At 36.5% G+C, this 14,404-nt stretch overlaps 1 protein-coding gene and 1 long non-coding RNA gene across 2 annotated transcripts in view; one reads left to right on the forward strand and one right to left on the reverse strand.

Annotated features, from left to right (window-relative positions):
- LOC309848173 overlaps positions 1-12,449 on the forward strand; it is a 69,865-nt gene extending 57,416 nt beyond the window's left edge. The window contains exons 2-3 of the long non-coding RNA XR_014302875.1: positions 6,208-6,317; positions 12,042-12,449. This is a non-coding gene — a long non-coding RNA (uncharacterized lncRNA). The remainder of the gene's footprint in view (positions 1-6,207; positions 6,318-12,041) is intronic.
- Positions 1-14,404, reverse strand: part of CDH20 (cadherin 20) — a 204,536-nt gene that overhangs the window by 113,274 nt on the left and 76,858 nt on the right. The gene's annotated exons all lie outside the window — the stretch shown is intronic.

Here is a 14,404-nt window from a genome sequence, read left to right on the forward strand (position 1 = left end):
ACATCTAGGCCTGGGATCATTTTCTTAGTACTTCCTATTTGTAACAGTATTACGATAGTATTGGTTTATGAAGGGTTGGAAATGAAAGAAACCGAAAGGTCTTTTTTTCCCATCTGAAATTATACATTTATAGTTTAGTTCTCTCCCTTTTCAGAGAGGCAAGGTGATACAGACATGGGCCCTGGAGGTAGGTGACCCAGGTGGGAATCTGGTTCTTCTGCTTTCTGGATGGGTGACCTTGGGAAGATTACTTAATCCCTGTTCCTCAGTTTCTTCTGTAAAAATGGGCTACGATGATGATGGAATTTTTTATACCTATGTCCTGAGGTGGTTGGGACCATAAAGAGTCCACACACATAGAGCAGAGAGAACAAGGCCTGCCATGTGTGAATATTGCACGGTTACTGGCCACTGCTCTTCTTATAGGTGAAAGGCAGACCCGGAGAAGTGGTGAGAGTTGCTTGTGGTTACAAGGCTACTCCAAGAGAGACCTGGATCCCCAGATATCTCAACAGACTCTATGTTCTCACTCTTTTCCTCTTTTTATCCCAAATCTCTCCTTCCCAACAATGATCACACTCTCTGAATTCTTGCGTGCTTGTTTCCTACTTTGCTCTGCTCCCCTCATTTGCTCTGTGCCCTCTTCACACTGTTTACTGTAAAACAGGTTGGCCTCATTGTGGGCTAAGTCAGGTCCCTGCCTCCTCAACCATGACAGAATCACTGCCCTCCTGTGTTCTGGGACTTTGGTCTCTCTTTTGGAGCCATCACAGAGATGACCTGGCTGGCCGGTATCCTGACAGAGCACCAACTCTGCTGCTTAACACAACAATGAGGATGTGTCACAGGAACACTGCAGCAGAGGTGAGCAGTGATTGCAGATGTTTATGAAAATGATGACTGATTTTCCTGCAAAGAAAATGAATCACATAATATGCTCCTGATGTAGGCCATTAAGTCAGTCCTTGTGGGACAAGCAATATTGACCTGTCATGGAAAGAGCAGTGGGTGACAGTGGACGAGATGTTTTCATTCTCATCAAACTCTGTCCATATGAAGGAACTGATTTACTAAGACTGGAGGTAGTCTTATTTATGTTTTGTCGAAAAACAAAACAAGAAAATAAAAAAAATGTGCTCCCTTGGCTATCTGCCAGGCTTACTAAAAAGTTCTGTATTTTGAGAAGATAAAGAACACTGTTCTCCTCTTATAATGCCTCCTCCCTCAAGGCTTTAAAAACCCATTTTCAAACCCTTTCTAAATTTCATGTCCTTGGACCTCTTTATGCCATGTGGCATTTCTTTAAAAAATGATTTAGTGAGGATTTATTATGTGCTGAGCCCTTTTCTAAGGGCTCTATGTATGTTAACTCATTTGAGTCTCTCAACCATCCTGGGAAATACATTCTCTTTATCCCCATTTTAAGTTGGGGCAAAGAGAGACGCAGGGACTGGCAGGGCGAATGTGTTGGTGGCAGGTGTCTACAGGGTCACCTGTTTAACCGTGCATGAGGAGCAGTGAGGGAGATGCCCTTCTGCCATTCCTCTGCCCCTTAGCCACCCCTCATGCCCCTTCTCCCTCCTTCTCTGTCTCCTTCTGACCTTTCCCCTTACCTGAGAGCACAGTGTTCTACCCTCTGTTTTGTAGCGCAATGACAGGGTCATCACTAGAAGTTCCCACCACTTCCTGTCCATCTTCCTCTGCTTGAGAACAAATCTGAACAATGAAGTTGGGGAACTTGTAATACAGACCCTGATGCAAGCCTCCCTAGGACTTGGGCTTTCTCCTCATTTTTGTCTTGAGTGTTCAGTAAGATGTTTTTAGGAAGGAGGGAGAGGGAAGAAGAGAAAGGGACTGTGGAGTAATGGGAGATATTTTAGAAGCTCTGGAATCTAATTGTTAACCCCATCATTGATTAGCTTTTCGTTGCTTGAATAGAAATTGAGGTGAGAATATTGAGGAATTCCCCAAAATGGTTTGTGGCCAAGGACCAAATTCTTTTTTTTTTTCTTTTATTAAAGATTGATTTATTTAGCAGAGAGAGAGAGACAGCACGAGCATGAGCAGGGGGCTGGGTAGAGGGAGAAGGAGAGAGAATCTGAAGCAGACTCCATGCTGAGTGTGGAGCCTGACACAGGGCTCATTCTCACGACCCTGATATTGTGACCTGAGCTGAAACCAAGAGTCAGGTGCTAATTGACTGTACCACCCAGACACCCCCAAGGGCCAGATTCTTATACTATTTCTTTTACTGTTAGAAAGCGAAAATACTGACGGAAGAAGAAAAAATATGTGATTTAAAATTACATAAGCAGCAAGTAGATTCTTATATCAGATTGGATTCCAGTAGTATTCCTGGGATCTTAAGAAGGCTCTCAAAGCAAAGGGCAAACAAAACAAAGCAAACATTCAAAGACTAGATTGACTAATTTTAAACCAATACTTTTTGATGTTAAAGAAACTGAACATACAAAAGTCTAGATGGATGAGATCTCAGTAAGCTGTCTCTATATTTTGTAAGATTTCATAGTGTGATGTACACTATATTGATTGGGAAGGGCATCTTCTCTTCTTAGAGCAAATTAAGTCTGATCTGGACACAAAAAATAATCAGTGCTAATACTGCCATGCTACCCAATGCCCAGAGAAATAAGATATTTAGTAAATGTTGTACAAGATGGCAGGTGAGACTTCTGTGTCTCTAGCACACTTGTAAACATGAGTTGAAAGACCCGGGCATATACTCGAGTTTGCTTTAGAGTTATGGAGCTTGTCTTGCCTGCCATTTTTTGTTGAGTATGGGAAGACTAGGCTAAAAAGGGTATACTTGCCAGAAAACAAGAGAAAGATAAATTGGAAACAACTACAGACTTTTAGAAATGATTAGAATCTTTGAAAGTGAGATCATTATCTTGTATATATGTTATATTCCTTAATTAATTTGGGTACTTTAGGAAACAATAAAGAATTGTCAGTTTGAAAGAATTTAATGTAACATCTAGAAATGAAACATAGACAACCCATTTTCTAGCTTTGGAAGTGAAATACAGACAATTTGTGTTAAGTAGAAGAATTTTACAGGACTTCAGATTTATAGAACCAGATCACAGAGCCTTGAATTTAAGGATTTTAAGGGAAGAAAGGTAGAAAAGAACAGGGACTGGGAAGTCCAAGACACATCATGATTAAACAATGGCTCTTACTGGCTAGATATTATAGTATAGCATAGATCTATTAAGTTAGAAAGAAAAATAAGAGACAATCAGTGTGGACTTAGTAGATCCTCAGATTTGTGATACATCAATTCAGGGGAGTCAGTGTATAGGGAAGACAGGGCCTTGGCCCTGGTGGGTAAAGCAGAGATCATAGAGATATGTATGTACACATATATATGTACACATAGATTATCTCTGGTGGGATTGTACTCTCCGAAGTTACAGAATAGTGAATTCTCCACACTGAAAAGTGAGTCCTCAGACCCACTGAGAGAAGCTCAAAATGCAAGATCTGGGCTGTGTCACAAAACAGCGAGCGCTCTGATGAAGACTGTCTTGGCAGGGCCGACAAGAGGGGCATTGAGGAGGCAGGGGATCTCCCAAAACTATTCTCCCCGTGCTCCAGATACCTTCATCCTCTGTTGCTCTGATGCTGACCCGAGCCTGTTGACCACATCTTTCATGGTCCACTCTTCAGGTGATGCTTGGCAGGCTCAGGATTTGCCCCTGTACCTACTTCTCTGTGCCGAGCCATTGCGTATCCTCTGTGCTTGCTGATTCAGTTTGAACAGCTGCCGGACTTACTAATCGTTGGCTTACTGTTTTCCAAGTAAAATCATGATTGTCAGTTTCATAATTTTACTTAAGATGGATGCTGTGGGTAACCATTGTATGTAGTAGTCATGCTGATTCTTCTTAAAGAAATAGCAGGAAGCAATAAAACAAAATGATAATTATACAGTTGTGTATTTAGTTAGTAAGCCAGCTATCTACCCATAAGATTTATCCCAAGCTACAAAATTAACCATTGTATTTTTCCTCTCTTTTTCTCCTGCTACTTGGAGAAAGTTAACTTGCCTAGAAGAAGGTAAAGAAGAGTTGTGAATGTTTCAGAATCACAGAAAATATTTCTTTCTTTGCTAATTGTTGATGTTTAAAGACTCAGGACAATAAATAAGCAAAAGTAATAGAGAAACACATTGCTCTCTGTACAAAAGAATTCACATCTGAATGTAGTCAAAGGCAAAATATTATAACTGTTGGAACATATTTTCCTGGGCGCCTGAGTGGCTCAGTGGTTAAGCCGCTGCCTTCGGCTCAGGTCATGATCTCAGGGTTCTGGGATCGAGTCCCGCATCGGGCTCTCTGCTCAGCAGGGAGCCTGCTTCCTCCTCTCTCTCTCTCTGCCTGCCTCTCTGCCTACTTGTGATTTCTCTCTGTCAAATAAATAAATAAATAAATAATCTTTAAAAAAAAAAAAACATATTTTCCCTACTGTTTCATAGAGTTAGTCTTATGTTAAATAGATGAGTCATGGGCAGTTTTACTTATGAGTTCTGTGCTCTTTCACATTTACTAGTAATGTCTATAAAATATGGACATTTATCTAAATTTTAGAAATATATTCACATTTGATATATATTTATAAATATATAAGTATTTACACATTTACTATATATTATATAAATATAACATTTAACAAATAATGTACTTTTGTTCTCATTTATAATGTATGCTACAAATAATTTCTGTTAAATCTCATGTAATCAAAAACTCACAGTGTGATGATCTTTTTTGTAGAATCTTGGCTCCCATGCTGGGTAATATTATTTCTCTGAGATGTACAAATAGTTTCAGTTTTTTAAAAATGTAATTTGCAGCTATGTAGTTTTCTTCTAATAACAGCTTCTCTCAAAAACACAGAGCAGGGGTCAACAAAAATTCCTGGCTAACTAAAAAGGAATTAGAGAAATCCTCATTAATTTCACTATTTAATTTTTGTTTTTACTTGTAGCAATATTATTTTCCCCAGTAAAACACCAATTTCTAATTCAAGAAATGATATCAAGACAGAGGAGATTGAGGTGGAGAGACAAAAAGAGAGTTTGAAAAGCCACTTTATAAAAAACCGATAGTTTTTCTTTTGATGGGCAGCTGCCAACTGCTTTCCCTGCAGCTGTATCAGACATGGTCAAAAGAATATTCTTGGGACGCCTGAGTGGCTCAGTTGGTTAAGCAGCTGCCTTCGGCTCAGGTCATGATCCCCAGCGTCCTGGGATCGAGTCCCACATCGGGCTCCTTGCTCGGCAGGGAGCCTGCTTCTCCCTCTGCCTCTGCCTGCCATTCTGTCTGCCTGTGCTTGCTCTCTCCCCTTCTCTCTCTCTGATTAAAAAAAAAAAAAAAAAAAAGAATATTCTTGAAAGAGAAATGAAATATATGTTTAATTATGTCTTTAAGCTTATGTAGGAAATCACTTTTCTATCCTGCAGAACTAAAGAACTACTTGTGTTAATTTAACATTGTCCTTCATGAATTATTTTTATATTACCATGCTGATTAAGGTCATGAGTGCATGGGCCTAAAACCATGTTAATCCCAAATCAATATACCTCTTTTGTTACTTTAGATATTAGGCATAGTAAGCATGGTAGTGTATAGATTTTTGAAAAGTGGCTTGGAAAATGAGCTCATTTTATGATAGGGACTATTGAAAATGGAATTTGTGACTATTCAGATGAAAACTACTTAAAAAAAAAAACCCAAACTCATTGACACTAAACAAATCGAACTCGATTTTTCGAATTGTCAGTTCTACAATACCATGTGCCCTTTTGATAGACTACGAGATTCAACAGTGGAAGACATTTCATCCTGATTGCCAGAGACTCATATTTACCCTTTTGGAATATGCAAATGGGATTTATGCCTCTGGTGATAATAGTGAATTTGCAAAGATAATAAGAGAGAATAATATGAATTTCATTAAGTGAAATTTATCTTCATATTCAGTAGATTAGATTACGCTACTTTTTAATGTCCTGAGTTTGCTGCAGTCTTCTTGATGGGCTGTTTTTCTGCTCTGCTTCCTTTACTAACAAAAAAAAAAAATTCTTGAATGTTGTCTTAGACACCATTTTGGTAGTCTCACCACTGTTACTGTTGATCAGATAATGCCAAACTTAATCACCTTTTGACCCTTTGTTTTTTATAGTTGGCACAGTATTAGCATGGATTATCCAATAGAAGTTTTTGGACACTCGGCAAGGTGTGTGGTGATGACGTGGAGCCAGCATTGTGGTCCCTCACTAGACTTCAGACTCGGTAAGGGGGACATCATTTTGTTGTGTGCACCATTGCCATTCCAACCCTGGGACAGTACTTCTCACCTAGAATATGTTACATAAATCTTTTGAAAGAATGAATAAAACAGATCAGGGCAATGCAAACTAATATCAGTTCATTTTTTGATGTTTATGTTACTAATTTGGTAGACTAGGGATGCTACCCATAAAGTGTGCTTGGATGTCAGCAAGATATTTATCAATTTGTACGTGACATCTTTCAGGGGAAAGTAAGTATGTGTTTGGTCACAGTTTAGTCACTTCAGAGCCTGGCCAGTGGTCACTCAAAAAATACCTGTTTTAAAAAAAAAAAGAAGCCTCTGGAGAGTATAGCTGTATGGCATGCTGTGGTGCTTCTACTCAAATCTTTTTCATGGAGATGGTTGAAGACATTCATAAATTAGGTGACAGTGGGCTTCACAAAGAACACAATGGGCTGATAGAGTGGGTAGGAAGTAAAAAGATGAAACATCAAAAGAATAATGTAAATGCTTTTTAGTACCTAGGTTCAAAAACGTATAAAAAATACAGGCTGACAAAGATGTAATTTTCTAGTAGTTAAATATATAACGGGAATTACATTTGAGATCTAGTTTGATTGCAAACTCAGTGTGAAACAACAATAAACTGATATGGTCTCTAATGTAAATGTGATTTGGGACTGCATTAATATGTATTTTACTTTGGGTCTATGGTTCATGAAACCTGATATTGTACGCATCTTGTACCCTATGTGGTGGTGGTGGCGGTGTTCTTCTTCTTTTTTAGGAGAAAATGTTCAGACCTTTTACTAAGTTCTTAATGAGAGCAGTGACTTCCAAAGTGTTAAGATCTAAGTTCAGAAGATCAGTAATAGTCCTGTTTGTATACAGGTCAGGTCAAAGTATAGTTATACCATTGTCATCAGTTCTTAGAAGTACATTTTAAAGAGTAATAATGATAAATTGAAGCATCTCTAGGAGAAGTGAAAGGTCTGAAAATCATGACCTATGCAAGTAGGATTGAAGGAACTGGAGGGCTAGGCTTGGAAAGAAAGGATCGCAAAGATACTGCATGACTTAAAAAAAAAGTTTTTGGGGGCGCTTGGGTGGCTCAGTGAGTTAAAGCCTCTGCCTTCGCCTCAGGTCATGATCCCGGGTCCTGGGATCGAGCCCCGCATCGGGCTCTCTGCTCAGCAGGGAGCCTGCTTTCTCCTCTCTCTCTCTGCCTGCTTCTCTGCCTACTTGTGATCTCCGTCTGTCAAATAAATAAATAAATAAAATCTTAAAAAGAAGTTTTTTTCTGACTGTGAAAAGCTATAAATACTGACAGTATCTGTTACTGCTGAGAATGTGAGGAAGTGGAGACCCTTATAATCTGTTAATGGATGTGAAATGCTGTGGTTGTGTGGCATGGCAGTTTGGCACGATTAATTAAATGAATGTTTATTGATAGGTAATTTAGAGAAATTTTGTGCACAGGCGCATATGTGCAAAAGCACATATACAAGGAAATTTATAAGGCTAAATTTTATAATTTAGAAATTTATAAGGGTATTTAGAAATTTTATTAATTGCCCCAAATTGGAAATATTCAAAGGTTTTATCATAATTAGGTTATATCCTTGATATAACTATGGAATACCATGCAGCAATGAAAACAAAAGAGGCAGATCTTGGTTTTGATATGTAGAATATCATCAAGATTTATAAAGTGGAAAAAATAGCATGCTGAATATAATATGTATGTATTATAATTTCATTTCCCTATGTGCATAAAGAGATAAAGATCTGGAATAATTCATAATAAGCTGATAATAATGCTTCCCTCTTTGGGATTCAGGGAGAGTCAGGGGGCTCTGTATTTGCATAAATTGTATTTTTTCCATAAAAATGTATTCAAGTGGTTTAAAAAATAGGAATGAGTAATAAGTGGAAGTTATAAATGAAAAAAGTGAATAAATACAATTTTAGAGGATTTATACATGGAGAAACGGTTACATTCCTTTTTCTATATAGTTCCAGAGAGGAATCGGGGTTAGCTACATTAGGTTTATTTTAATTCTGTATATAGATATGTTTTAAAATGGAATTGGTTGTCAATTATTGGCTCCATTCTCATTGGAAGGGTTGAGACAGAGCTTAGATAACTATTATTGACTATTCCCAAGATGTTCTAAAAAGAATCATCCTATTCAATGGGGAAAGATTAGTAACATAATTTTCAATTTTATGAGTTTATGACTCTGTGGCTACCTCATATCTAAGTGCCCTTTTGCTCATATATTCCACTATTCTCGTTTAGAGTCCCTTGACTCAGCAACCCATCTTTTATAGTTTACCTCTATGATCTTACTTACTTTCATGATTTCTTTCATGCCCAACCTTTCCCAAAGTGTGGGATGCATATCAGTGGCTCGAGAGGTGGTTGTTAGTGCTGACATAAATATGACATAAATACTGATCACAGAATTCTTAAATTAGTGGGGGAAAATAGTTTTTGCCCTTCTCAGTGCTTTCGGTTGGAATCAAGGAGAAAATTGTTAACATTTTTCTAGTACTTGATACCATTCCCTTTATAACCAAGTGCAAGAAGCTTTTGAGCTTTGAACTTAAGTTATCAACCAATACCATATATATAGCTAAATAATATTTTGTTTTTCTTGAATGTGTTGTAGTTACTATCTATTTTTGGTGGCTGTAGCATGAACTGCTCATTACCTACTAAATATACATCACTTCCTTCTTCTTTATTAAAGGAATCTCTTTGTTATTGATAGTGGCAATGTGCCAGGTAAAGGCCTAGCTTTTTTTACACCTAGGTGTGGTCATGTGTCTTCGTTCTGGCCAGTGAGATAAGCAGAAATGCCATGTGTGATATCCAGGAAGGATGCTTAAAGAGTGCTTATTCATCTGAGAATTGCACACTGTGTGCCCTAGCCCCATTCTTCCGTCCTGCTTCTCCTATAGCTGAGACGGCTGGAGGAGCAGCCACTGAGCTGGACCATTAAGCAGTCTTGAGAACAACGGACTCATACTAAGAAAGACCAAGCAGAAAGATAGGATACTGCTCCCTAATTATTACTATGATGCTACTACCATAGCTAAGATTGGATTTCCTATGGCTTGACTACTTTTGAATGAGAGATTTATCTGTTTAAGCTGTTGTTATTTTAGGCGGGTATATGAAGGAACACAATCCAGATGGATACAGCAAATATTACTGGTTTTTCAAATTATGTCAGTAATTCAAAATTTACTTATACAACAAATTTATTTGACTGATATGCACTGGATTCAATCTAATTTTGGAATTTATTTTTTGAATACGTTTAACTGTTTGTGACCTCTGATACTTCATGATTTTTATTCTTTCTTCAGAGTCTTCCAGAGAGCAAAGAGAAATTTGCTATTTCTCTGTGTTTTCAAAAAATATTTACTTATTTATTTTAGAGAGAGGGCATGCACCCATGTGCAAGACTGAGCGAGGGTAGGAGCAGACGGAGGGAGTCTTCAAGCAGACTCCCTGCTGAGCATGGAGCCCTATGCAGGGCTTGATCTCATGATCCATAAGCTCCTGACCTGGGCCAAAACTAAGAGTCTGACTCAGCCACCCAGTTGCCCCTACTATTTCTCTTAAATAGAAGAACACATTCAGTCTGCAGTCACTGTATGGGTCCAGCAAATCCTTTTGTAAATCTAAGATACATTATGAGATCTTAGTGACCTTGTTATTATCACTATTTTTTTTTAGATCTTAGAACATGGAGCTAATTCATCATGTGAGGAATTATTTAATTATTATTTATCAGTTATTAACTAGGCCAAAGTAGGCTAATTAGGCCAAACAGGACTGAAATAATAAGAAAACATAAGAATGATAGAACTCCCTAAATTTGAGGCCCTCAAAAGAATGATGTAATGAGTAAAAATAACCATTCTTCAGTTTTCTTATTATATTGTCCAAGGTACTGAAAAATATTTCTTTCAAAAAATTAAAATTTTTTATTTATTAAAAATTGTTTTGTTGAGGTATAATTAATTGGCTTATGACATTGTATGAGTTTCAAATGTATAGCATAATGATTTGATACATATATATATAGTGAATATATGCAGTGAAATGATTACCAAAATAAATCTGAGACTTCAGATTTTTACATTTTCTTTCCAAAATGGTAAGGGATGAAATAAAGGAAGCTGGTTCAAAACACAAGATGAATCCAAAGATAAATGCAAGGAGGCAGAGAGCAGCACTCTGGTCTTGAGTGATGATGGCGAAATGGATCATGTAAGCCACATTCGAGATTACGAGTTTTCAGATGGAGATGTCTATCTTGTTTTTTCAAACTTGAAAAGCTAGTTTGATGAGAGAACAATATATCTCTAAGGATACATGAAAAAATACGGCATTCTTACTCCGTTTGTCGTTCAACCAGGAGGGACTTCGATATACTGAGATTTTGTGACAAGACTCATAAAAAGGATGTGTTCTGGTACTATTTCAACATTTATGATGCTTGTGTATTAAAATTCACTTGTTTGAGGTTTGCTGTGTTTAAATTTTTATGAAATTTTAAATCAAGTTTTTCATTATCTCTTTATTATTCTGTAAGTTTTTTGTAAAATGACTTAAAATACAAAATATCAAAAGGCCTATTTGACTCAGATGATAAATGATGCTATTTTTCCTGGTGTACTTAGGGTTAAGTAGAAATAGGTAGTTAGATGATAAATACTAAGTTCATAAAAATACAAGTTAATCAAAATGCTTGAATATAGCAAAAAAAAATCACAAAAGAGATTGTTATATATATAGTTCGGGAAACAACACATCAAAACAATTTTCTTTATTTGGATTTGACTTGTTAAATGATGTTTTTGTACACTTGTTGATATTTTTCCTCTTAAAATTTTTATACAGTGAAGAGTTACTGTTTAATGAGTATGGAGTTTTAGTTTGGGAAGAAGAAAAAGTTCTGGAGATGGAAGGTGGTATATTTGCCTAACAATGTGAATGTATCTAATGCTGCTGAGGAGTAGGTATAGAGATAGTTAAAATGTGTTACTTAAATTAAAAAACTAAAACTTAAATTAAAAATTTTAATTGAATTAAAACACAAATTGCCTTTAGCAGAATGCTTTCCCTAATGACTGCTTTCATTCTTACTCATGCCTTTATTTTGGGTGTTCTACATGTTTTTGGACAGAATTGCTTTTCTATGGATATTGTACTAGGTGGATATGCTCCTAAAAGAAGCAGATAGAGCATACAGTATCCTAAATCACTCATTTGACACTTTTATATAATGGAGCCTATATCAATTTGAGCACAGTATATTATATTATTTTCAATTAATACCAATCTATAATTAATATCTAACTAAGCTAGCCAATGATTAAGTACTCCGATTCCTAGAGTTCATTTGGAGCTACTGTTTTATATAATGTGAGGGTCATATGTAGACTCACAACGTGAGGATCATATATAGGGCTGCGATGAATTGATTTCATGGGGGCCTTCCTTTGTGTTTCTCCAGTTTCTCAGTCAAGCTGCATGTAACAAGATTCTGAATTCTTACACTTGACTGTTCAGTATTCAAGACCCACTGGGGTCCCAGGGTTGCATCAGTTCCTTACTTGTCTGTTTTCCCACTGGTTTAATTGCTTTCCACACTATCCATATTACCATTCACACCTACCTCTGATAATGTTTTATTTTTCAGTTTCCAGAATTCGATGGAGGGACCATGAAGTCCACAAGAAGGCTCATTTATAAGAATTCGAATAAAGACAGATTTTATTGTCTCATGTCAGGAGGTATGAGAACAACAGAGCTCAGAGGGAGATAAAACCATGTCTACATCAAAACTAAGTTTCTCTTGATCTGCTGAGGCTTATTATGAGCAAGTTTCCTGATAAACTGATTTTCTTAAATATATGGCATTATGCTAAGATGTATGGAGTTTGCATAATGAACTGTGACACAGGAAAAGTGTTTTATATGTTCCCTTTGAAATTTCTTTCTATTTGTATGCTTAATGTTACTGTCACATTTCTAAGTAGGCTCTAGTTTTTCCTAGGAAATTGAGATGCTTTTGTGCTCTATTCATTGCAGGGATTTTCCTGCAATTTTTTAAAAAAATGTTTCCACCAATGGGGTCCTTTCAGAACACCTACAGAGGATATAAAAAATATATTGTAGTGCATTGTATTGATGTCAACAGAACTGTGTGTTTTCACCCTGGTGTGATGTCAGAACAATGCAGTGCATCTTTCACTGTGCCAACTCACTGGAATAAAAGACCCATTCAGAGAGAAACCCTTGGATGGTCACAGTTTTTAGGAGTTTTTATGCATGGCCACACAAGCTTATAACTTTAAATTTTTTCTTACAATGCATTATATTCTCTTCCCATCGCAGCTGAGCTTTCATACTGAAAAGTGAATATTTTTATATATAGCAGCTGAAAAATGTATCCATTCTTTGGTTAAAAAAATAAAAAATAAACACTTTTGTGGAATGATTCTATCCCAAGGCCAGCGTTAGCACATTTTATTCATGCTACTTTCTAAAACCCCTGGTGTTAAGACTGACAGCAGAATGTGGAGTTCATAGATCTCACCATACAAACTCCCAAACCCCCTGTAAAAGGGATTGACAGATGTGAGCATGGATGGTACTGTGGATGCTTTGGAGATGAAATTAGAACATTTTGTATTTAGATTGAAAGAATAAGTGTAAAACATTTCATTTTAGGTAGTTAGGATTTGGAGAGAAAGAGAAAAAGGAAGCACTGTGCCTTACTTCTGGAATTCTTCTCCTGACTCTTCATTTTATTTTTTTTTGTTAAACTTTTATTCCCCCAAATACAAAATTCGATTGTTAATGGTGAGGAAGTTGGAAAGTACAATAAAAGAATAAATTAAGCCACTTTGGAATGCCCTTTCTTGTCTCACCCAGAAATGTCCATTGTTGGTATGTTGATGTGTGCCCTTGCTTTGGTGTGTATGTTGCAAAAATGGGTCATACTGAACTAGTGATATTGTAACCTCATTCTATTCCATAGATAACGAACCCTTCTCTATTATTGCCTCAGTAAATATTCTAAAGCATCATTTTTAATGACTATAAAGTATTTCTTTATAGAGGAACCATTTGTTTTAAAGCAATAGCTTGGTTATGACATGTTATTTTTATTTTTTTTGTTTATTGTTATTTAAAGTTTTTTGATTATACTACAGGCAGAGTCACTATGTACCCTTATTCCCCACCTGATGGACTCTTGGGCTATCCCTGTTTGTTTTCCTATTATAAATAAAACTACTATTATCATCTTGGATGCATATCTTTGTATCGGTATTGAGTATGTTACATAGTATAGCTTTCTGTAAGAGAGATATCCCAATATAGGATGTGTGGTTTTTAAAGTTTTAAAAATATTGCCAAAGTATTATTTAAAAAATTGTACCAGTTTACGCCTGGAACAAATGTCAATTTCCATTTTTCCACATCCTCTTGAGCATTATAAATAACAAAATTTTGCCAGTCTTACATGCAAAAATTTCATATATAACTTAATTTTTATTGCTTTAATAATTAAAAAAACTCTTTTCAATGTGTGTCGATGTGTTCCCATTTCAGTGAATTATTTTCTGTTTCAATCGTATGTGTATATGTCTATTAAAAGTTTCTGATTTACAGAAACTTTTAGCCCTTTTTTAAATGTCTGGCAAATGGGTTCTTTCAATCTTCATTTATCTTTTTTTTAAAAAAGATTTATTTATTTGTTTTAGAGAGTTGTTGTGGGGAGGCACAGAAGGAGAGGGCAGGAGACTCTCAAGCCGACTCCACGCTGAGCACAGAGCCCCACACAGGGCTCCATCTCACAAGCCTGAGATCATGAGCTAACCTGAAACCAAGAATCTGATGTTTAACTGAATGTGCCACCCAGGCAGCCCCTGTCTTCATTTATCTTTGAATTTTACTTTTTTTTTTTCCCTATACAAATATTTTTCATTGTCTAAATTTTAGTCCTCTTATGTATGACTTCTAGGTTTTATAACTTAGCTAAGAAAGACCTTCTTC

This window comes from Mustela nivalis (genome assembly GCF_964662115.1).
Source record: "Mustela nivalis genome assembly, chromosome: 14".
In the NCBI taxonomy this organism is placed as follows: Eukaryota; Metazoa; Chordata; class Mammalia; order Carnivora; family Mustelidae; genus Mustela; species Mustela nivalis.